The sequence below is a fragment of the Cherax quadricarinatus genome, chromosome 43 (genome assembly GCF_038502225.1).
Source record: "Cherax quadricarinatus isolate ZL_2023a chromosome 43, ASM3850222v1, whole genome shotgun sequence".
Classification (NCBI taxonomy): domain Eukaryota; kingdom Metazoa; phylum Arthropoda; class Malacostraca; order Decapoda; family Parastacidae; genus Cherax; species Cherax quadricarinatus.
In genome coordinates, this window is record NC_091334.1 from 16719806 (window position 1) to 16746305 (window position 26500).

The 26500-nt window shown below is 43.5% G+C and overlaps 1 protein-coding gene across 3 annotated transcripts in view; it reads right to left on the reverse strand.

Moving 5' to 3' along the window:
* Nucleotides 1-26500, reverse strand: part of ci (cubitus interruptus) — a 583843-nt gene that overhangs the window by 247456 nt on the left and 309887 nt on the right. Inside the window, exon 1 of one of the 3 annotated variants that reach the window (XM_070093623.1) lies at nucleotides 12860-14599. The exons of the other annotated variants lie outside the window; for them this stretch is intronic. The gene's annotated coding sequence lies outside the window, so the exon portion shown is untranslated. Of the gene's footprint in view, nucleotides 1-12859; nucleotides 14600-26500 lie in introns of those variants that run through there. 3 annotated transcript variants of the gene reach the window in all.

Below are 26500 nucleotides of genomic sequence, written 5' to 3' on the forward strand. Positions count from 1 at the left end.
ACAGACTCAGGGGTAACTACAGACTCAGGACTAAGTACAGACTCAGGACTAAGTACAGACTCAGGAGTAACTACACAATCAGGAGTAACTACAGACTCAAGGATAACTACAGACTCAGGACTAAGTACAAACTCAGGAGTAACTACAGAATCAGGAGTAACTACAGACTCAGTAGTACCTACACTCAGGAGTAACCACAGAATCAGGAGTAACTACAGACTCAGTAGTACCTACACTCAGGAGTAACCACAGAATCAGGAGTAACTACAGAATCAGGAGTAACTACAGAATCAGGAGTAACTACAGAATCAGGAGTAACTACAGAATCAGGAGTAACTACAGAATCAGGAGTAACTACAGAATCAGGGGTAACTACAGAATCAGGAGTAACTACAGAATCAGGAGTAACTACAGAATCAGCGGTGTTCATAAATTAACTTCAAGAGACTAACACAAAATAAACAAAGAACAAACAATAAACCCTCGCCAGTGTTTGCAGAAGCTCAGAACAGAGGCAGGTCACATCTGTAGCAAATGTACACACCTTAAATATAGCGGAACAGATACAGGGATCGTTTACGGTCTGCATAGACCGAACAAAGCATTTAAATTACTGGAAACGCCTTCATGTCCTAAATATGTACTTGCTGGAGTGGAGGAGGCAGAGATACATGATAATATATACGTGGACGGTGCGTGAGGACCTGGTCCCTAATCTTCACACTGCCATGACAACATACTGGAGTAAGAGATATGGGAGGAAGTATAACACAAACCCGGTGAATAGTAGGGCACCGGGGGTGAAATAAGAGAACAATGTATCAACATCGGTGGTCAAAGACTGTTGAACATCTTATCAGAAGACATCAGAAACACTGCTGGGACAAGTGTAGAAGTCTTTAAGAGGAAACTGGACAAGGTGCCAGATCAACCAGACTGGGATGGATATGCGGGGACAAAGGGTCACCAGCAGCAACAGCCTGGTTGACCAGGCCAGCACCAGACAAGCGTGGACCAGAACCAGGCTCCAGGAGTAGGAAAACTCTGAAAGCCCATCCAAGGTATACAGATCCACGTATTCTGACGCTGATATAAAATAAACTCCACAACAACTTACTCAGTAATGGAAGAGTCAGTAAATAAATAATGGAATAAAGTATGAAGCCGATTGAAAGAGAAAGTGTAAGTGTGAGTGATGTAAGTGTTACTATCAAGGACCACAACAGTGTTACTATCAAGGACCACAACAGTGTTACTATCAAGGACCACAACAGTGTTACTATCAAGGACCACAACAGTGTTACTATCAAGGACCACAACAGTGTTACTATCAAGGACCACAACAGTGTTACTATCAAGGACCACAACAGTGTTACTATCCACAACAGTGTTACTATCAAGGTCCACAACAGTGTTACTATCAAGGACCACAACAGTGTTACTATCAAGGTCCACAACAGTGTTACTATCAAGGACCACAACAGTGTTACTATCAAGGACCACAACAGTGTTACTATCAAGGACCACAACAGTGTTACTATCAAGGACAACAGTGTTACTATCAAGGACCACAAGTGTTACTATCAAGGACCAAAACAGTGTTACTATCAAGGACCACAACAGTGTTACTATCAAGGACCACAACAGCGTTACTATCAAGGACCACAACAGTGTTACTATCAAGGACCACAACAGTGTTACTATCAAGGAGCACAACAGTGTTACTATCAAGGAGCACAACAGTGTTACTATCAAGGAGCACAACAGTGTTACTATCAAGGACCACAACAGTGTTACTATCAAGGACCACAACAGTGTTACTATCAAGGATCACAAGTGTTTCTATCAAGGACCACAGTGTTACTATCAAGGACCACAACAGTGTTACTATCAAGGACCACAACAGTGTTACTATCAAGGACCACAACAGTGTTACTATCAAGGTCCACAAGTGTTACTATCAAGGACCACAACAGTGTTACTATCAAGGTCCACAACAGTGTTACTATCAAGGACCACAACAGTGTTACTATCAAGGACCACAACAGTGTTACTATCAAGGACCACAACAGTGTTACTATCAAGGACCACAAGAGTGTTACTATCAAGGACCACAACAGTGTTACTATCAAGGTCCACAACAGTGTTACTATCAAGGACCACAACAGTGTTACTATCAAGGACCACAACAGTGTTACTATCAAGGACCACAACAGTGTTACTATCAAGGTCCACAACAGTGTTAGTATCAAGGACCACAACAGTGTTACTATCAAGGACCACAACAGTGTTATTATCAAGGACCACAACAGTGTTACTATCAAGGTCCACAACAGTGTTACTAGCAAGAACCACAACAGTGTTACTATCAAGGACCACAACAGTGTTACTATCAAGGACCACAACAGTGTTACTATCAAGGACCACAACAGTGTTACTATCAAGGTCCACAACAGTGTTACTATCAAGGACCACAACAGTGTTACTATCAAGGACCACAACAGTGTTACTATCAAGGACCACAAGTGTTACTATCAAGGTCCACAAGTGTTACTATCAAGGACCACAACAGTGTTACTATCAAGGACCACAACAGTGTTACTATCAAGGACCACAACAGTGTTACTATCAAGGACCACAAGTGTTACTATCAAGAACCACAACAATGTTACTATCAAGGACCACAACAGTGTTACTATCAAGGACCACAACAGTGTTACTATCAAGGACCACAACAGTGTTACTATCAAGGACCACAACAGTGTTACTATCAAGGACCACAACAGTGTTACTATCAAGTAACACAACAGTGTTACTATCAAGGTCCACAACAGTGTTACTATCAAGGACCACAACAGTGTCACTATCACGGACCACAACAGTTTTACTATCAAGGGCCACAACAGATTTACTATCAAGGACCACAAGTTTTACTATCAAGGACCACAACAGTTTTACTATCAAGGGCCACAACAGTTTTACTATCAAGGACCACAACAGTGTCACTATCAAGGACCACAACAGTGTCACTATCAAGGACCACAACAGTGTCACTATCAAAGACCACAACAGTGTCACTATCAAGGACCACAACGGTGTCACTATCAAGGACCACAACGGTGTCACTATCAATGACCACAACGGTGTCACTATCAATGACCACAACAGTGTCACTATCAATGACCACAACAGTGTCGCTATCAAGGACCACAACAGTGTCACTATCAAGGAACACAACAGTGTCACTACCAAGGAACACAAGTGTCACTATCAAGGAACACAACAGCGTCATTATCAAGGACCACAACAGTGTCACTATCAAGGACCACAACAGTGCCACTATCAAATACAACAGTGTCACTATCAAGGAACACAACAGTATCAATATCAAGGATCACAACAGTGTCAATATCAAGGACCACAAGTGTCAATATCAAGGACCACAACAGTGTCAATATCAAGGGTCACAACAGTTTTACTATCAAGGACCACAACAGTGTTTTTATCAAGGACCACAACAGTGTCACTATCAAGGACCACAACAGTGCCACTATCAAGGACCACAAGTGTCACTATCAAGGACCACAACAGTGTCACTATCAAGGACCACAACAGTGTCACTATCAAGGACCACAACAGTGTCACTATCAAGGACCACAACAGTGTCACTATCAAGGACCACAACAGTGTCACTATCAAGGACCACAACAGTGTCACTATCAAGGACCACAAGTGTCACTATCAAGGACCACAACAGTGTCACTATCAAGGACCACAACAGTGTCACTATCAAGGACCACAACAGTGTCACTATCAAGGATCACAACAGCGTTACTATCAAGGATCACAAGTGTCACTATCAAAGACCACAACAGTGTCACTATCAAGGAACACAAGTGTCACTATCAAGGACCACAACAGTGTCACTATCAAGGAGAAGTGTCAATATCAAGGACAACAAGTGTCAATATCAAGGACCACAAGTGTCACTATCAAGGATCCCAAGTGTCACTATCAAGGACGACAAGTGTCACTATCAAGGACCACAACAGTGTCACTATCAAGGACCACAACAGTGTCACTATCAAGGACCTCAATATTCAATATCAAGGACCACAAGGGTCAATATCAAGGACCACAAGTGTCACTATCAAGGACCACAAGTGTCACTATCAAGGACCACAAGTGTCACTATCAAGGACCACAACAGTGTCACTATCAAGGACCACAAGTGTCACTATCAAGGACCACAAGTGTCACTATCAAGGACCACAACAGTGTCACTATCAAGGACCACAACAGTGTCACTATCAAGGACCACAACAGTGTCATTTATTACAACCACCAGGAAACTGATCCTCTTTACGTTACTTGTTCGCTCTAGGCAGGAATATTGCTGCACACTAACAGTCCAGGTGAAACTGCACTTCTAGACAACGTACAGAGAACCTTCACTGCACGTACAAGTTCGGTAAATCATCTTAATTACTGGGAATGTTCGAAGTCCCTTGACCTGCACTCCATGGGACACAGGCGAGAAAGATACATCATAATTTATATCTGGAAAATCTAAGAGGAACTGATCCCAGATCTGAGCAGAGAAATCACTATGAAAGCAAGAGACTCGGCAGATGGTGCCAAATACCCTTAATGAAAAGCAAAGGTGCCATGGGTACCCACAGAGTCAATACAATGAGTATAAGAGGACGCTCTTGCTATAGCGTCCCTTTGAACGAATCTGCTGAGATCTACTCATTTCTGCAACACTGCAAGCTTCTGATGTAGATTGCAATGCGAAAGTTATAGAACTATCATCCAACTCCTGTTGCTGTTTTGCATCCTTTATCACTTGTTCGCCATTCTTGCATTCACATATACATACATAATATATATATATATATATATATATATATATATATATATATATATATATATATATATATATATATATATATATATATATATATATATATATATATATATATATTATAGAATAAGAATGTTTCCTCCGTAAGCCATGCGTATTGTAAAAGTCAACTAAAATGCCGGGAACAATGGGCTAGTAACCCCTTTTCCTGTAAAGATTACTAAAAAGAATAAGAAGAAGAAAATTGTCAAAGTGGGAAGTCTGAATGTGCGTGGATGTTGTGCAGATGATAAGAAATAGATGATTGTGGATGTTATGAATGAGAAGAAGCTGGATGTCCTGGCTTTAAGTGAAACAAAGCTGAAGGGGGTGGGAGAGTTTCAATGGAGAGGAATAAATGGGATTAGGTCAGGGGTTTCAAATAGAGTTAGAGCTAAAGAAGGAGTAGCAATAATGTTGAAGGATAAGCTATGGCAGGAAAAGAGGGACTACAAATGTATTAATTCAAGGATTATGTGGAGTAAAATAAAGATTGGATGTGAAAAGTGGGTTATAGTAAGCGTGTATGCACCTGGAGAAGAGAGAAGTATAGAGGAGAGAGAGAGATTTTGGGAAATGTTGAGTGAATGCGTGGGGAGTTTTGAATCAAGTGTGAGAGTACTTGTGGTTGGGGATTTCAATGCTAAAGTGGGTAAAAATGTTATGGAGGGAGTAGTAGGTAAATTTCGGGTGCCAGGGGTAAATGTAAATGGGAAGCCTTTAATTGAGCTATGTGTAGAAAGAAATTTGGTAATAAGTAATACATATTTTATGAAAAAGAGGATAAATAAATATACAAGGTATGATGTAGCACGTAATGAAAGTAGTTTATTAGATTATGTATTGGTGGATAAAAGGTTGATGGGTAGGCTCCAGGATGTACATGTTTATAGAGGGGCAACTGATATATCGGATCATTATTTAGTTGTAGCTACAGTTAGAGTAAGAGGTAGATGGGAAAAGAGGAAGGTGGCAACAACAAGTAAGAGGGAGATGAAAGTGTATAAACTAAGGGAGGAGGAAGTTCGGGCGAGATATAAGCGACTATTGGCAGAAAGGTGGGCTAGTGCAAAGATGAGTAGTGGGGGGGGTTGAAGAGGGTTGGAATAGTTTTAAAAATGCAGTATTAGAATGTGGGGCAGAAGTTTGTGGTTATAGGAGGGTGGGGGCAGGAGGAAAGAGAAGTGATTGGTGGAATGATGAAGTAAAGGGTGTGATAAAAGAGAAAAAGGTAGCTTATGAGAGGTTTTTACAAAGCAGAAGTGTTATAAGAAGAGCAGAGTATATGGAGAGTAAAAGAAAGGTAAAGAGAGTGGTGAGAGAGTGCAAAAGGAGAGCAGATGATAGAGTGGGAGAGGCACTGTCAAGAAATTTTAATGAAAATAAGAAAAAAATTTGGAGTGAGTTAAACAAGTTAAGAAAGCCTAGGGAAAGTATGGATTTGTCCGTTAAAAACAGAGTAGGGGAGTTAGTAGATGGGGAGATGGAGGTATTAGGTAGATGGCGAGAATATTTTGAGGAACTTTTAAATGTTAAGGAAGAAAGAGAGGCGGTAATTTCATGCACTGGTCAGGGAGGTATACCATCTTTTAGGAGTGAAGAAGAGCAGAATGTAAGTGTGGTGGAGGTACGTGAGGCATTACGTAGAATGAAAGGGGGTAAAGCAGCTGGAACTTATTGGGATCATGACAGAAATGTTAAAAGCAGGGGGGGATATAGTGTTGGAGTGGTTGGTACTTTTGTTTAATAAATGTATGAAAGAGGGGAAGGTACCTAGGGATTGGCGGAGAGCATGTATAGTCCCTTTATATAAAGGGGAGGGGGACAAAAGAGACTGTAAAAATTATAGAGGAATAAGTTTACTGAGTATACCAGGAAAAGTGTACGGTAGGGTTATAATTGAAAGAATTAGAGGCAAGACAGAATGTAGGATTGCGGATGAGCAGGGAGGCTTCAGAGTGGGTAGGGGATGTGTAGATCAAGTGTTTACATTGAAGCATATATGTGAACAGTATTTAGATAAAGGTAGGGAAGTTTTTATGGATTTAGAAAAGGCATATGATAGAGTGGATAGAGGAGCAATGTGGCAGATGTTGCAAGTATATGGAATAGGTGGTAAGTTACTAAATGCTGTAAAGAGTTTTTATGAGGATAGTGAGGCTCAGGTTAGGGTGTGTAGAAGAGAGGGAGAATACTTCCCGGTAAAAGTAGGTCTTAGACAGGGATGTGTAATGTCACCATGGTTGTTTAATATATTTATAGATGGGGTTGTAAAGGAAGTAAATGCTAGGGTGTTCGGGAGAGGGGTGGGATTAAATTATGGGGAATCAAATTCAAAATGGGAATTGACACAGTTACTTTTTGCTGATGATACTGTGCTTATGGGAGATTCTAAAGAAAAATTGCAAAGGTTAGTGGATGAGTTTGGGAATGTGTGTAAAGGTAGAAAGTTGAAAGTGAACATAGAAAAGGGTAAGGTGATGAGGGTATCAAATGATTTAGATAAAGAAAAATTGGATATCAAATTGGGGAGGAGGAGTATGGAAGAAGTGAATGTTTTCAGATACTTGGGAGTTGACGTGTCGGCTGATGGATTTATGAAGGATGAGGTTAATCATAGAATTGATGAGGGAAAAAAGTTGAGTGGTGTGTTGAGGTATATGTGGAGTCAAAAAACGTTATCTATGGAGGCAAAGAAGGGAATGTATGAAAGTATAGTAGTATCAACACTCTTATATGGATATGAAGCTTGGGTGGTAAATGCAGCAGCGAGGAGACGGTTGGAGGCAGTGGAGATGTCCTAAGGGCAATGTGTGATGTAAATATTATGCAGAAAATTCGGAGTGTGGAAATTAGGAGAAGGTGAGGAGTTAATAAAAGCATTAGTCAGAGGGCAGAAGGGGGGTTGTTGAGGTGGTTTGGTCATTTAGAGAGAATGGATTAAAGTAGAATGACATGGAAAGCACATAAATCTATAGGGAAAGGAAGGCGGGGTAGGGGTCGTCCTCGAAAGGGTTGGAGAGAGGGGGTAAAGGAGGTTTTGTGGGCGAGGGGCTTGGACTTCCAGCAAGCGTGCATGAGCGTGTTAGATAGGAGTGAATGGAGACGAATGGTACTTGGGACCTGACGATCTGTTGGAGTGTGAGCAGGGTAATATTTAGTGAAGGGATTCAGGGAAACCGGTTATGTTCATATAGTCGGACTTGAGTCCTGGAAATGGGAAGTACAATGCCTGCACTTAAAAGGAGGGGTTTGGGATATTGGCAGTTTGGAGGGATATGTTGTGTATCTTTATACGTATATGCTTCTAAACTGTTGTATTCTGAGCACCTCTGCAAAAACAGTGATAATGTGTGAGTGTGGTGAAAGTGTTGAATGATGATGAAAGTATTTTCCTTTTGGGGATTTTCTTTCTTTTTTGGGTTACCCTGCCTCGGTGGGAGACGGCCGACTTGTTGAAAAAAAAAATATTATAGATATATACTCATGTTTATATATATATATATATATATATATATATATATATATATATATATATATATATATATATATAATATATATATAATATATATATAAAATGTAAGCACTTGACTTGTACTCGTTGGAACGCAGGCGAGAGATATATATCATATTCTACCCTTGGAAAATCCTAGAAGGAATGGTCCCGAATCTGCACACAGAAATCACTCCCTACGAAAGTAAAAGACTGGACAGGCGATGCAAAATGCCCCCAATTAAAAGTAGGGGCGCCATTGGTACACTAAGAGAAAACACCATAAGTGTCCGGGGCCCAAAACTGTTCAACAGCCTCCCATCAAGCATTAGGGGAATTACCAATAAACCCCTGGCTGCCTTCAAGAGGGAGCTGGATAGATGCCTAAAATCAGTGCCGGATCAGCCGGGCTGTGGTTCGTACCTTAGACTACGTGCGGCCAGCAGTAACAGCCTTGTGGATCAAGCCGTAACCCACCGGAAGAGCTGGTCGTGGACCGGGCCGCGGAGGCGTTGATCCCCGGAATAACCTCCAGGTAGTGCAAATATGTAGGCTAGACCTGGTTACCTGGAGGTTATTCCGGGGATCAACGCCCCCGCGGCCCGGTCCATGACCAGGCCTCCCGATGGATCAGGGCCTGATCAACTAGGCTGTTACTGCTGGCCGCATGCAGTCCAACGTACGAGCCACAGCCCGGCTGATCCAGCACTGACTTTAGGTATCTGTCCAGCTTTCTCTTGAAGGCAGCCAGGGGTTTATTGGCAATTCCCCTAATGCTTGATGGGAGGCTGTTGAACAGTCTTGGGCCCCGGACACTTATGGTGTTTTCCCTTAGTGTACCAATGGCGCCCCTACTTTTTATTGGGGGCATTTTGCATCGCCTGCCCAGTCTTTTACTTTCGTAGGGAGTGATTTCTGTGTGCAGATTTGGGACCATTCCTTACAAGATTTTCCAAGTGTAGATTATGATATATCTCTCCCTCCTGCGTTCCAACGAGTACAAGTCAAGTGCTTCCAAGCGTTCCCAGTAGTTAAGGTGCTTGACAGAATTTACACGTGCAGTAAAGGATCTCTGTACACTCTCTAGATCTGCGATTTCACCTGCTTTGAATGGAGATGTTAATGTACAGCAATATTCCAGCCTAGAGAGAACAAGTGATTTGAAAAGGATCATCATGGGCTTGGCATCTCTCGTTTTGAAAGTTCTCATTATCCATCCTATCATTTTCTTTGCACGTGCGATCGTGGCACTGTTGTGATCCTTGAAAGTGAGATCCTCAGACATTACTACTCCCAGGTCCCTTACATTATTTTTCCGCTCTATTGTATGGCCGGAGTCAGTAGTATACTCTGTTCTAGTTATTATCTCCTCCAGTTTTCCATAACGGAGTAGTTGGAATTTGTCCTCATTGAACATCATATTGTTTACCGTTGCCCACTGGAAAACTTTATTTATATCTTCTTGGAGGTTAACCGCGTCCTCAGCAGATGACAGCCTCATGCAGATCCTAGTATCATCCGCAAAGGATGATACGGTGCTGTGATGTATATCTCTGTCTATGTCTGATATGAGGATGAGGAATAAGATGGGGGCGAGTACTGTGCCTTGTGGAACAGAGCTCTTCACTATGGCAGCCTCCGATTTAACTCTGTTGACCACTACTCTTTGTGTTCGATTTGTTAGGAAGTTGAAGATCCATCTCCCCACTTTCCCAGTTATTCCTTTAGCACGTATTTTATGGGCTATTACGCCATGATCGTATTTGTCAAATGCTTTTGCAAAGTCTGTGTATATTACATCTGCATTCTGATTTTCTTCCAGTGCATCCAAGGCCATGTCATAGTGATCCAGTAGTTGTGAGAGGCAGGAGCGACCTGCCCTGAACCCATGTTGCCCTGGATTGTGCAGATTTTGGGAATCCAGGTGATTTGCAATCCTGCTTCTTAACACTCAAAGATTTTTATGATGTGGGACGTCAGAGCTATTGGTCTATAGTTCTTAGCTAATGCTTTGCTGCCACCTTGTGGAGTGGGGCTATATCCGTCGTTTTAAGTGACTGGAATTTCACCCATGTCCAAGCTCCTCCTCCATAGTGTACTTAGGGCACGCGAGAGGGGTTTGTTGCAGTTCTTAATGAAAACAGAGTTCCACGAGTCTGGGCCCAGGGCTAAGTGCATAGGCATGTTGTCAATGGCTTTTTCGAAATCTATCGGAGTTAGGGTAATGTCGGAAATCTGGCATACATTTATGGAGTTTTGAGGCTCATTCATGAAGAAATCATTTGGGTCGTCGATCCTCAGACCGATTAGTGGTTCACTAAACACAGAGTATTACTGGGATTTCAATATTTCACTCATTTCTTTGTTGTCATCTGTGTAAGTCCCATCCTGTCTGAGTAAGGGCCCGATACTAGATGTGGTATTTGCCTTGTTTTTGGCATATGAAAAGAAATATTTTGAATTTCTTTCAATTTCACTAATAGCTTTAAGCTCCTCCTGTCTCTCCTGGTTCCTATAAGTCATTTAACAGGCAGAGATCTTGCGGTCCGCCTGAACGAGCATCGAAGTGCCTCTAACAGAGAGGATTTAAGGTACACCTGAGTCCTCCACAGAGACTCCACGGAGCATCTGATGAACTGGGATGAGGCACAACTCGTTCTCACCGAACCAGACAACAGACGCCGACGGTCCCTAGAAGCCTCGCTAATTGCCGTCACCGACACAATAGAATGTAACATTGGAAACCACAAGCAGCACCAACCCAACAACACAGGAGTGACATGATCTCATCGTCTACCCGTCCTCATCCCAACACGGCATTCTTCAGGTCACCATGCGTCATTCACACCTCACTCAGGTCACCATGCGTCATTCACACCTCACTCAGGTCACCATGCGTCACTCACACCTTACTCTCCACCTATATATAATGTCTTTCTACCTCTGTATGTTAGAAAGACGGGTCATCGCAAGATTGAGACCCGTGCCAGGACTACGGTCTTGGCGAACATTATACATACATGTATGTTAGAAGTGATCAAGGTCCCAGGACCGAAGCGTTTCTAATAAATATGTCCTAGTGCTTGCTTACGTGTCTTTCTAAACCATATATATATATATATATATATATATATATATATATATATATATATATATATATATATATATATATATATATATATATATATATATATATATATATCAACAATGTATCTCTTAAATAATTTGTACCATATTATGTAGTAAAATATACCTATTGGTAAAAAGAATGAAAAGATGGGGTGGTAGGGGAAGTGGAATATTCAAACGGCTTCAGGAAGTAATCCAAATATTCTTCCTTGAAGCCTTTTTATCCACTTCTCCGAGGCTGTGGGTCCCACAATTTACAACAGAGATGGACCCCATTATATATATATATATATATATATATATATATATATATATATATATATATATATATATATATATATATATATATATATATATATATATATATAGATTCGTGCTGAATATGTAAAACTGGTCATTAGCAAGAACTCGGTTTAAAATTAAGTCCTTTCTAAAATTTTCACTTTATAGGTTTACAGATATAATTTTTTTCAATATTTGCTAATGTAAAAATTAATAATTGTGTAGCAAAAGAACCTTAGAAAACTTACCTAACCTTATTATAACAAGAACAATTTATTTTAGCCTAACCCAACTAAATATATTTTAGATTTGTTTACAATAATTTAATACTAAACAAACACAGTGAAATATGTTTTTTTACGTTAGGTTCAGAATGATTTTGGCGAAATTATTGCATACACAAATTTTCACTTGTCCTATATGGCAAGATGAACGTTGCTATTTAAGCCAAGATCGCAAGTTCTGCCTATTCTGCACGACACACACACACACATATATATATATATATATATATATATATATATATATATATATATATATATATATATATATATATATATATATATAAAGAAAAATCTGCATTTATATTTTCTTTTGTGTATTTTGAATACAATGTTGTGTTAAGTGTGTCCACTGCACCAATGCTTTCCACTGGATTTATTGTACACTTCCTCCCATATATATTTCACTCCAGAGTGCTATTGTGGCTTTAATTTAAGCCTCATTAACCAATCACAACCAGCCTACACTACCTTAGTGTAGAAGAGAGGCTTCAAACCTAAGAGTTACAGAGGCCGGATAATAGAAGGTAATTGAGTTTGATCAGAGGAAGAGGATTAACTGCTCTTCGCCAGCATCAAGCATTTAAAGCTACAGGTCTAGCGCGATAATAATTACAATTATTTCTATGCACGGATCCTCTATCAGGCTGACGGTAAATACTGATGACCAGGTCTGGAGAGGGGGCGGTGACCCCCCGGAAGCCACTCCAGGTAACCTCCAGGTAGTAACTTGAAGACGTGGGGGAGGAGGGAGGGGAGATGTCTTACCTGAGGGAGATTGACAGTATCTCTCCTGCAGTAGGTGACACTGTGGCGGTTGTAGGTGGTACTCCTGGGGCAGGTGGCAGTGTTGGGCCGCCTTCGGCACCTTCAGGTTACCAACACGCGCTGAGGGTCTTGTCCTGAAGGAGAGTATTGGGGTATGGGCACCAGCTGATGGTCTCCAAGGCATTATTGCCGTTCAGGTGATGGTGGTAGTGATGGGGGGTTAGTGGTAGTGGTAGTTATGTTGGAGATGGTGGTGGTGATAGTGGTGGTGGGAGCAATGGTGGTAGTGTATAACTGACAGGTGGTTGAATAGTATACGACGACAGATGGGAGACAGGTGTGGAAAATGAGCAATTGAGTTTAGACAGGTATGTGGGTTTAAACGTGTATATTTAGATAGCTATATAGATTTAGACATCTGTGTGGGTTTGGGTTTAGACAGCTGTGTGGATTGAAACAGCTGTGTAGAATTAGCTATGTGGGTTTAGACAGGCGTTTCATAGGAGCTGCTAGGGGATGTCTAAAAGGTGTAATATTGTCTTAAATGTGTAAAATTATGTCTAACAAATATAAGTGGACATTTAACAGGTGTAAGAGGATGTCGAACAGATGTTAAGGGATGTCTAACAGGTGTGATGCCTGTGAGAGGGACGGGGGAATGACGTCAATGAGGGAGGGGGTTAGTGATGAGAGATTTAGGAATTTATGAAGGAGTTAGGGATTAAAAGTGCCCGTGATGGTGCCACAAAGATGATGGTGCCACAAGAATGGTAGTGCCACAAGGATGATAGTGCCACTCTGGTACTTTGATGTTGAAAGAACAATACACTGAGCACTTCTATATAGCGAATAACACCGCATCGTTCAGAGCACTGGTGTTCACTTGAACCCTTCTTTCCCCTGTACTATATTTCTTGGTAACGCCAAGATGAACACATAATGCAGTCAGTGAACAAAATATTGAACAAACGTGTAAATTTCGAGGATGTCATCTTAAGGCACTGAACAGGTGAACAGGAGACGTCATTATAACGGCACTACACAGGTTACAAGACCTGTTATCGCTGTGATACACTACACAATAACACTCCAGCCAGGTGAGACACTGTACATCATCCTTCAAGGCACTGAACACGTGTTGAGGTTGGCACGGGGCTGCGTGGCACTGTGGGGAGGGGAGGAGTCATCAGCAGCAGTGGGGAGGAGAGGGGGGAGGGGGGTTAAGGGCAGAGAGCGAGCCTGCCCCCACAATCAACACACTCACAATCAACAAGTTACTTTCAGGACCTCTTCTCTTGGGCCGGCGGGACGGGCGAGGTGCCTCCTGTGGGACATCACAGTCCGCTTGCACAGAAAGGAAGGGATGATATCTCCTGGGGGAAGTGTTGCAGCAGCCGCGTCAGTATCTCTTAGTCTCTCTGGCCTCGCCTCCTCCGACCAATGACTCAATCAGCATGTCGATGGAAGGGTTTCAACTGGTTGGCGCCGCTAATTGAGTCGTCCGCTGAGAAATCTTCACTAAGCCATCTACCCAGCGTGTCATCAACATTATGTGAAGTTGGGCTTGTTTTAAGTGGGAGCGGGGCACTGCCCACCCACCACGATGCCCTTAAGTCCACACTTAGACGGCTATGATCCCTCTCAGTGTTGGCCAGTGTGGCGTGTTTAGTGGCATGGGAGGAGGAGGTGGGGTCGTGATGGCGTCCCTGTGCTAGCTGCTCGGGTACTGACTGACTAGGGCAACACAAAGCCTTGCCCAGGTCGAGGAGTGTCAGGGCGGCGGACCACACACACACACACACACACACACACACACACACACACACACACACACACACACACACACACACACACACACACACACACACATACACACACACACACACACACACAAGGCGAACACCCACCGACACACACCACAGCATTTCCCTCAGCTCGGCGAGTTCACCCACCCCACTCCGTCCTCCAGCCCACCTCACCCACCCTCCTCACAACTCCTGTGCCTACCCTAGCCACGTAACAACTCTCCCCCACAACCCACCCACGATACCTACCCCTCCGTGGGTTGCTGCAGTACTGCCCACACCCACCTCACAGGGCCACACACACGTACCTACCAAACGAAACTTAACGAAGTGCTCGCAATACAGAGAGACTTTACCCTAGACCCTGGCAAACCACCTCAGCCCTGGGACCACCTCACAGAACGACTACCCAGGTCCCCGCGTGCTGGTGGTCGCTAAAAGCAGGTATTTCCCTAACTCAGGTGTGTGAGCAGGTGTTGAGGATGTTGCGACAAGGGGGCGGAGACCTGAAGGAGAGACCTGAGCACCCTGATTCCCTCCTATTGGCTCAGTCTCTCAAGCCACCGTATAAAGTTAAACACAATATCCGTGACGTCACACGTATTTGAGGCAAAATGGAATTACCGAGTGCATAATTTGCAGCCAATGGGAGAGCTTGTTACATAGGGGTTAGACGGGGAGTGACGAGTGGCCAGAGCTGAGGCTCGTTATATTACTAGGTGTATAAGCATTAGCCAATAATAGGCTCGGTTGCTTTATGCATACAGCCTTCAACCAATGATACAAGAGGTTACTTTGTACACACAACCTGTGACCAGTAATAAAGTAGATCTCTTGCCAGCAGAAGTATGTTAATAATGTCTGACTGTGGGAATGAGACATGCTCAACCAAGGCAGCATTTATGTAGAACATTTGTTTCCTTCGCAACACACTGAGAACACAGTGAGAACACAGTAAGAACACAGTAAGAACACAGTAAGAACACAGTAAGAACACAGTAAGAACACAGTAAGAACACAGTAAGAACACGGTACACAAGATAAAAAACACTGGATTCCCCACTACCCAGCCACGATTATGTCGATCTGGAGTTGTTTGTGAATCACAAGTGTTTCAGCTACGTGAATCACAAGTGTTTCAGCTACGTGAATCACAAGTGTTTCAGCTACGTGAATCACAAGTGTTTCAGCTACGTGAATCACAAGTGTTTCAGCTACGTGAATCACAAGTGTTTCAGCTACGTGAATCACAAGTGTTTCAGCTACGTGAATCACAAGTGTTTCAGCTACGTGAATCACAAGTGTTTCAGCTACGTGAATCACAAGTGTTTCAGCTACGTGAATCACAAGTGTTTCAGCTACGTGAATCACAAGTGTTTCAGCTACGTGAATCACAAGTGTTTCAGCTACGTGAATCACAAGTGTTTCAGCTACGTGAATCACAAGTGTTTCAGCTACGTGAATCACAAGTGTTTCAGCTACGTGAATCACAAGTGTTTCAGCTACGTGAATCACAAGTGTTTCAGCTACGTGAATCACAAGTGTTTAAGCTACGTGAATCACAAGTGTTTAAGCTACGTGAATCACAAGTGTTTCAGCTACGTGAATCACAAGTGTTTCAGCTACGTGAATCACAAGTGTTTCAGCTACGTGAATCACAAGTGTTTCAGCTACGTGAATCACAAGTGCTTCTGCTATGGGGATTAAAAATACTGTATTATGGGATGGCCATGGGCTCTCCCATGAGTGCAGCGTTGACTTGACATATGAGTGTAGCACTTCGAGTCCCTTCACATTTTTGCTGTCATACTCATGACTACGTTATGTTGGCAATATACTACTCGTCTCCCCCTCAGAGACTCAATATACATCTTCAACACCACCAACAACAGGAACCCAACATTAAGTCACACTACAGGATAAGTTAGTGTGTGAAACACAGTAGGAAGTGAATCTCCGATAAAGCACTTGACCCTACAAGTTCCCATACGAGACTGGAGAGTATAAGGAACCGGCCATAGCCATGGGTTATTGAGGGACACCCACATCTGGATGTCCACCAAAAGACGACCCCATACACTTATGTCCACACCAAGATACATGCGTCTGAACACAAGGCAGGCGAGTTCTGAAACCCACTGGCCTGTGAAGTTCAAAACTCACCCTGCCATGGGTTTCGTGCCCCCCACCCTCAGTTCTGTGATTTGTTTGCAACTGCGTTATTACGATTTCGTGAGTCGAGATACGTGCAAGAGAGGCGTCGTCAGCACTTTTCTTAACCAGGATCTCTTAAGTTCTGCAACACACTTCCCCGAGCAGAGTAAGACACGTCTGTGAAAACTGACAGTGTCTTATCGTCCACAGAATGGCTACGAGGTGCACAATTTACTAGCCACTACCATCCACACTAGTACCACATGGTATATACTGTTACAGAAACTACTTACTCATGCTATAGGAAATATACAGTGTGTGTCTATATGTTTTGCAAAGGAGCTCCCTGTGATTGTATTTGCTTTGGCCTCCTCTTCCTCCTTTCTGCAACACTGCAAGTTCCTGATGTATTGATTGCAAGACGAATGACTTAGAGCTATCATTAAACTCCTACCGTGGATATATATATATATATATATATATATATATATATATATATATATATATATATATATATATATATATATAAAACAACCACTGTGAAAGAATAGAGAAGTTCCAAGCGCTTTCGTGACTACTCACATTATCAAGGAACATTGTTCCTTGATAATGTCAGCAGTCACGAAAGCGCTTGGAACTTCTCTATTCTTTCACAGTGGTTGTTTTGCATATTCGAAAATCACCTGTTTACTGTGATCTTATTGCATATATATATATATATATATATAATATATATATATATATATATATATATATATATATATATATATATATATATATATATATATATATATATATATTCGTCAGACTGAACACTTTTTGCAATCAATCCAGCGAGACTGAAGGCTTGGATCTGTGTCAATGTGTTCAAGGTGAAGCGCTAAATCCGTGTGGGTGATCCAGGCCAACGTATGCTGGGGTCTCGACCCCCCCCCCTCCCCGGGTCATCACAGTGACAATCAAGCCTCCTACCGCGGCCAATAGGAAGACGGGAAACAGAACTGTCAAGAAGTCGTGTGGACCAACAGAAATCGTTACTGGACTCCCATGGTGTGGACCAATAGAAGAGCGACGAAGGGAGCCAATAGGAGAGCAGGGAACCACCGCTGGCGGCTCCAGGTGTGGACCAATAGGAGGGGAGGTAGGTGCCGCAGGTAGGTGGTCGCAGGTGATGAAGATATTACCTGGTGGTCAGGAGACCTCCCTAATTACCCGTGATTACCTGAGACGTTCATTAGTTCCCATGCACCTGCCTCCCCCAGTCTGACACACTGTCAGCACCTCATTCCTGACACATTCTTAATTAGGAGCTGATAAACGTCCTTAGGTGTCCCAAGTTCCTTGAATCGCACGCAGTTATGTACCTTCACCGATTACCTGTGTCGTTATGTACCCCTACTACCTGTTTCATTACGTACCCATCACCTGCGTTATGTATCCCCATTACCTGTGTCGTTATGTACCCCTATTACCTGTGTCGTTATGTGCGCCATCACCTGTGTTATGTACCCCATTACCTGTGTCGTTATGTACCCCCATCACCTGTATTATAGACACCCATTATCTGTGTTATGTACCCCATCACCTGTGTTGTTGACAGCCATCACTTGCGTTATGTATCTCATCACCTGTGTCGTTATTGACACCCATCACCTGTGTTATGTACGCCATTACCTGTGTTATGTAACCCCATTACCTGTGTTATGTAACCCCATTACCTACGTTAAGTAACCCATCACCTGTGATGTTATGGTGGTGTCGGTGGTGATGGTGGTAGTAATGGTGATGGGGTAGTAGACAAGGAAGTGGTGAAGGTCGTGCACTGCCCAGGTATACTGTCAAGACCCTACTTACCTGAGTGATGGGGAATGGGGGGATGGGAAGGGGTGGTTAAAGGAAGGAGGGGCTAGAATAGTGTATTTCTACCATCTCCCCCCACCACCACTCTGACCCCCTACCACCCCTCTGTACAAAGGGGTGGTGGTGGGGGTGGTGGTGGGGGTGGTGGTGGGGGTGGTGTTTTGTGATGTTTAAACGCATCACTTTCAATGTTACAAACACACAGACTGGATAACCAGAACATTTAATGATAGGCTGGATAACCAGAACATTTAATGATAGGCTGGATAACCAGAACATTTAATGATAGGCTGGATAACCAGAACATTTAATGATAGGCTGGATAACCAGAACATTTAATGATAGGCTGGATAACCAGAACCTTTAATGATAGGCTGGATAACCAGAACCTTTAATGATAGGCTGGATAACCAGAACATTTAAGGATAAGCTGGATAACCAGAACCTTTAATGATAGGCTGGATAACCAGAACCTTTAATGATAGGCTGGATAACCAGAACCTTTAATGATAGGCTGGATAACCAGAACATTTAAGGATAGGCTGGATAACCAGAACATTTAATGATAGGCTGGATAACCAGAACATTTAAGGATAGACTGGATAACCAGAACATTTAAGGATAGGCTGGATAACCAGAACCTTTAATGATAGGCTGGATAACCAGAACATTTAAGGATAGGCTGGATAACCAGAACATTTAAGGATAGGCTGGATAACCAGAACATTTAAGGATAGGTTGGATAACCAGAACATTTAAGGATAGGCTGGATAACCAGAACATTTAAGGATAGGCTGGATAACCAGAACATTTAAGGATAGGCTGGATAACCAGAACATTTAAGGATAGGCTGGATAACCAGAACATTTAAGGATAGGCTGGATAACCAGAACATTTAAGGATAGGCTGGATAACCAGAACATTTAAGGATAGGCTGGATAACCAGAACATTTAAGGATAGGCTGGATAACCAGAACATTTAAGGATAGGCTGGATAACCAGAACATTTAAGGATAGGCTGGATAACCAGAACTTTAATGATAAGCTGGATAACCAGAACCTTTAATGATAGGCTGGATAACCAGAACATTTAAGGATAGGCTGGATAACCAGAACATTTAAGGATAGGCTGGATAACCAGAACATTTAAGGATAGGCTGGATAACCAGAACCTTTAATGATAGGCTGGATAACCAGAACATTTAAGGATAGGCTGGATAACGAGAGCTTTAATGATAAGCTGGATAACCAGAACCTTTAATGATAGGCTGGATAACCAGAACATTTAAGGATAGGCCGGATAACCAGAACATTTAAGGATAGGCTGGATAACCAGAACTTTAATGATAGGCTGGATAACGAGAACTTTAATGATAGGCTGGATAACTAGAACTTTAATGATAGGCTGGATAACCAGAACATTTAAGGATAGGCTGGATAACGAGAACTTTAATGATAGGCTGGATAACGAGAACTTTAATGATAGGCTGGATAACTAGAACCTTCAGGAGAGGAGATGCCAAGCCAGTGATGGCAATCTTTAAAACCCTTGCTCTCTCTCTCTCTCTGTCACTTGTGGAAACTGCTGAGTGAATATACTAGATATGTATGCTAGGTGAGTATACTAGGTTGAACTGTGTGTTGGCTTCACACATTTCTCTTTTCAAAATTATCTTTTTCAGCAGACTCTTGGATTGTCCATGGGTTCCCCACTTAGTGCTGTACTGACCAACCTGTACATGGAACACTTAGAAGCCGAGCGATTTTCCTCCGTTATTCCCCATTCAGTCACCTGGTTGTTATAATAATATCCTTATTTCTACAAGTACATGTACAAGGTATACAAACTACTATATAGAAAGTCCCTTTTTATGCTGAGCATTTCCCGCAAATTACGTCAATTTTGTCCCAGGATGCGACCCACACCAGTCGACTAACACCCAGGTATCAAAATGGATGATGGGTGAATATGGACAGCAGGTGTCTTATAGAAACACGTCCTATTGTTTTCCTGCCGTACCGGGGATCGATCCCCGGACGTCAGTGTGTGTGCTGAGTGAGCTAGCGATCGAGCTACGGGACATCTACGGGACGACATTGTCATCATAACTCCCAGACGCTTCAACACAAGTTGAATTAGGTCAAGTACTTGATTCACTTTACACTAGAAGTCGACGATTCGCTTCCTTTCCTTCATATTCATCACTGTAAAACTGACCAGGATCTTCGTTTTAAAGGCTACTGAAAACCGACCAACCAACACGATCTCTTTCACTTCTACTCTCACCACGACACGAAAACTAAACGTAGTGTAATCATAGGCTTCTTCCTGCGTACCATTCGGATCTGTAGTAGTCAATCCCTTGAAGAAGAATGCTCTTCCATCGAATAAGTGTTCTGTAAACTTCACTATCTTCATCACATTATAAGAGACTTCAGACACCGGGCATGTAACACCTTCAACTCATCCAGACATAATACCAGAGAGAGGAGATACATAGTTCTCCCCACTATCTCTGCTGCTCAACACGTCTCCATCTTAGGTTAGGTAAGTTTTGTCAAGAAACAGAACAAGTGTTTCCTGTCGCGGATCTTAGTCACATGATGACCCACAGTTGGAGCTTTTGGTCATCTGACCGAGGCCTTCCACTGGCTTACTACCCCTTTATAAATTATGTTTATGATAAACACCGTTAGATTACTTCCAACTCCAATACCTCATTCCAAGTATCTACCTCCACATCCATCACCATCAAGGACATCACAGTAAGAGACACCACCAGGTTCAAGCCTCTAGAGAGGTATACATATTCCCTTGCAACGACTGCCACCAATTATACATAGGTGACATCCAGAGACCTCCAAACACGTATTTCAGAACACCAATACGCTGGTAGAACGGACGATTTAAGGAATACCTGCATTTAACACACGAAACCTCCACAGCCATTTAATCAACTACAGACAGTACCACATTAGACTGGAACCATCACTTATCTATATATCTAACAATTTCAACCAGAATAACGGCTTTTGCAATACAGCTGAACCTCTTGCCAGGAAACTTCTTCATCGTTATCCTACCCAGCAACAGACCTACTGGCCCATGCCGGGCAGGTTCTTCTCTCAAATCTAACCTCACCTGACTACGTCACTATGCTCCCTTTATGTATACTCATATACTCTTTGCTCAGGTAGATCTGTTTGTTGAAACATATCGCCTTCACAGTAGGCTTCTTCAGTCAAATACAGAGGCAGCTGGTGTAGTACTGAAAAGAAAATAACGTTATCAGTCCAATCTTCATTTCACTCCTGTTCTTACTGCCTCTATCTGAAGAAGTCTACTGTGTAGGCGAAACGCTGTCAAGCATCGAAATATACTGCACCACCACCACCACAACACACCACCACCAGAACACACCATCACCACAACACACCACCATAACATACCACCACCACAACACACTACCACCACAAAACACCACCACCACCACAATACACCACAACATACCACCATCCCCACAACACACTACCACCACAACATGCCACCACCACCACATACCTCCACCACAATATACCACCACCACAACACACCACCACAACATACCACCACAATACACCACCCCACAACATACCACCACCCCCACAACACACTACCACCACAACATACCACCATCGGGAGGCCTGGTCATGGACCGGGCCGCGGGGGCGTTGATCCCCGGAATAACCTCCAGGTAACCACCACAACATACCACTACTACCACAACATACCACAACAATACACCACCCCCACAACACACCACTACCACAACACCACCACCACAACATACCACCACCACCACGACACACCACAACATACCACCACCACAACACACCACCACAACATACCACAACAATACACCACCCCTACAACACACCACTACCACAACACACCACAACATACCACCACCCCACAACACACACCACAACACACCAACCAACACCGGCAGCAGAAACATCAGTGTGGGCCAGTAATTAAGTTTTTGCCTGGTGTCGGCGACAATTGGTCGCTCCAGCGGTGGAGGTTGACAAAGCGACACGACTGGTGCTGCTTGTGTCGTACCCTCCGGCTGATTAATAGTCGTCTAATACAATCAAGTCATCCTACCTCCCTGCGCCATCATCAACGCTTCTACACGCTACTCCACGCTTCTGCACGCTCTTCCATGCTACTCCTGCGATGCAACACGGTGCTTCACGTTCCTATACACTCTTCCACCCTTTTATATGCTATTCCACGATACACCACGCTACTACATGCTGTTCCATGCTGTTGCACACTGTTCCACGCTACTACACACTGTTGCACACTGTTCTGCACTGCTGCATACTGTTCCAAGCACCCATACACTGTGCCAAGCAACAACACACTGTTATTCCACGCTTCTATACACTGTTCCACACACACACTATTGTTCCACTCTACTACACACTGTTCCACGCTACTACACACTGTTCCACACATAATTGTCCCACGTTGCTACACACTGTTCCTACACACTGTTCCAGCCTACATTGTTCCACGCTACTACACACTGTTCCACACACTACTGTTCAAGTTTCTACACACTGTTCCACGCTACTACACACTGTTCCACACACTATTGTTCCACTCTACTACACACTGTTCCACGCTACTACACACTGTTCCACACACTATTGTTCCACTCTACTACACACTGTTCCACGCTACTACACACTGTTCCACACACTATTGTTCCACTCTACTACACACTGTTCCACGCTACTACACACTGTTCCACGCTGCCGCACACTGTTCCACACTCGCACGCTGTTTCGCGCACTTGTTCTCCATTTTATGCTGCGCGATTATCCGTGCATTCCTAACTGGGTACGCAGATTGTCCTAATAAACCGTGACAGCTTCCCATGCCCCTATACTGTGCACCACTCTGCGCTATCTCACACGGGTTTAACGCTTCGTATAGATCTAACAACAAAACAGTTGAGAGAAAGATTCACAATTTAATGGTAGCGAGGAATGAAAGACAGTGAAAGTAGAAGGCAGTGAGAAAATGAGTGAGAAAAAAAGAGGGTGAACAGTGTAGGGTTCGTGTACTGTAGGGTGTCCGTGTCCGTGATGGGGCAGGTGACCGGCCGCCTCTTTCAGTCGTCTCAGAAACCATCAACAATTATGGCGGCGCTGCCTCCGGATCCGCAGCCAGGACACCGACTTGGGCCACCCACCACCTCTTCATGGGGCCATCACTCAGGGTCCCAATGCCGCCAAGACCGCTTTATTTGGACATACTGTTACACCTACGCGAAGCGCTAAACCCGCATGGGAAATGTAGAGGCGTGTTTGAACGAAATACTGGACACATGATCAGTGTCGGATACTGTCACGCAGAGTGCCGAGCATACGGCTCACGCTGATCTACTGAAGAACGACAACACTGAAAAACGACAACAGAAAAAATGAGGTTCACGGACTTTGGGAAATTATCATCCACACCAACAGCAGCAATAAGAGTAACGGCAACAACAATAACAGGAGCTGCAACAACAACATTAAAAACTCAACAGAAGCTTGTTATACCTAGCAGTAAAGAGAGACCAGCGAGGGAGCAGTCAACAAAGTGGTTAAGAATTTGAAGGAATAACGTGCACACCATAGGTCTGCTGTTTTATTTTAGTGACCGTATAATACTACCGCCGATATTATATACAGAATTTACAAGCGAATTTTCAAAAGACTGAGTCGGAGAAAGAGTAAGAAGAGTGTTCTCACTGGCAACACCTTATATACCCAGAGGACAGAACTCTAATGTGTGTTAATTGGCTGCGAGCAGGTGAGGGACTGACCTCCAAGAGAAATTCCAGTTACAGTGAGAGCTAGCTTCAGGACTACCTCCCGACCACCTTTCCTCTGGCTGACATTTAGAAATATTTATTTTGCAATGTGAGGGGGGGGAGGGGGGCATCACTCCCTTTGGCAGCAAGCTACCCAGCTGTAAGCTGGTCATTGATGCAATGATGCATTCAGTTAACGTCATAAACAATAAACAGTGGCAGCAACAAAAACAGCAGCAGCAACAGCAACAACAACAGCAGTAGTAGCAGTTAAATCAGTTGGGATAACAAGACCTTAAGCAACTCTGGACACTGCTTAGGCACCGTACTGATACACTAATTTAACCTTTATGACGAGTGACCAGCATGACTACCCTCCCTTTCACTAACCCTAGCCCTCCCTCCCTTCCTTCTTTCCTATTTCCCTCCCTTCTTCCTTCCTTCTCTCCTCTCCCTCACACTCCTTCCTTTTCCGTATTCACACATTTTTTACATTCTCTCCTTCCACTTGCACCTCCCAGTCAAACTCCTTTCTTATCTACATCAGTTTTGCCCCTCCTCCCTCCTGCACCTCCACTCCCTCATCTACACCTTCTGGCCCCTCCTACACCTCCATTCCCCCTCCTGCACCTCCACTCTCTCATCTACACCTCCACTCCCTCACCTGCACCTCCTGGCCCCTCCTGCACCTCCGCCCGGGGGTGGGACAGCGTGTGGGGCAGCGCTGGGTGGCCTCAATACCTCCGGAGACCTCACAGTCTTCTAGACCCCCAATTATCAGATACTGCTGGAGGTTAGGTGGTGGAGGTGGTGGTAGTAGTGGTGGTGGTGGAAGTGGTAGTAGTAGTCGTGGTGGTAGAAGTGGTCATGGTGGTGGTAGTGATGGTGGTGATAGTGATGGTGATAGTGGTGGTGGTCGTTGTGGTGGTGGTAGTAGTAGTGGTGCAGTGTGGGTAGGTTTAATTTTTTGGATCAAGAGCCCATCACCAGGTTCAAGGCACCTTGGATCAAGAGTCCATCACCTCTCTTGAGGGAAGCACAGAAGATGAATGTAAGAGACCTGGGAGTAACAATATCAGATCTCATATTCAAGGCTCACAACAATGCTGCTATCACAACTGGAAAGAAAATGATGGCCTGGATAACTAGAACCTTTAAAACAAGGGATGCCAAGTCAACGATGTTACTTAAGTCATTAGTTCTCTAGACTGCATACTAACTACCTCCTGTAAGACAGGCGAAAATCTTGGCTCTGGAGAATGAACAGTAAACCTTCACTTCCATAAACTCAGTCACGGACCTAAATTGTTGACAACCCACAATTACTACCTTACCTTTGATGAGTTTCGAGAGTCCTTCTACTCCCGGAGCCTGGCTATGGGCCAGGCTTGTCTGGTGCTGGAGCCCCGCTGGCCCACATTTCCATCACAGCCTGGTTGATCTGGCACCTGGTGAAGACACGCGTCCGATTTCCTCTTGAAGACTTCTACACTTGTTCCAGCAGTGTTTCTAATATCTTCTGGTAAGATGTTTAATAACCTGGGATCACAAATGTTGATACACTGTTCTCTTATTGTACCCACGGTGCCCCTGCTTTTCACTAGGTTTATTTAACAATTCCTCCCATATATCTGACTCCAGTATGTTATAACAGTGTGCATAACATACTGAAGTGAGAGATATGGAAGTGTAAAATAAACCCGGTGAAAAGCAGGAATGCGGTGGGCACAATAAGGTAGCATTATATCAACATCCGTGGTCCCAGACTGTTGAACATCTTACCAGAAGATATCAGAAACACTGCTGGGACAAGTGTAGAAGTCTTCAAGAGGAAATCGGACACGTATCTTCACCAGGTGCCAGATCAACCAAATTTACACACTGACATCACTCCCTACGACAACAAGTAGACAGCGGCAGCTTCCTACCTTGCTTCATCACAGGGGCAGGTGGGCAGGGTGGGCGGGCAG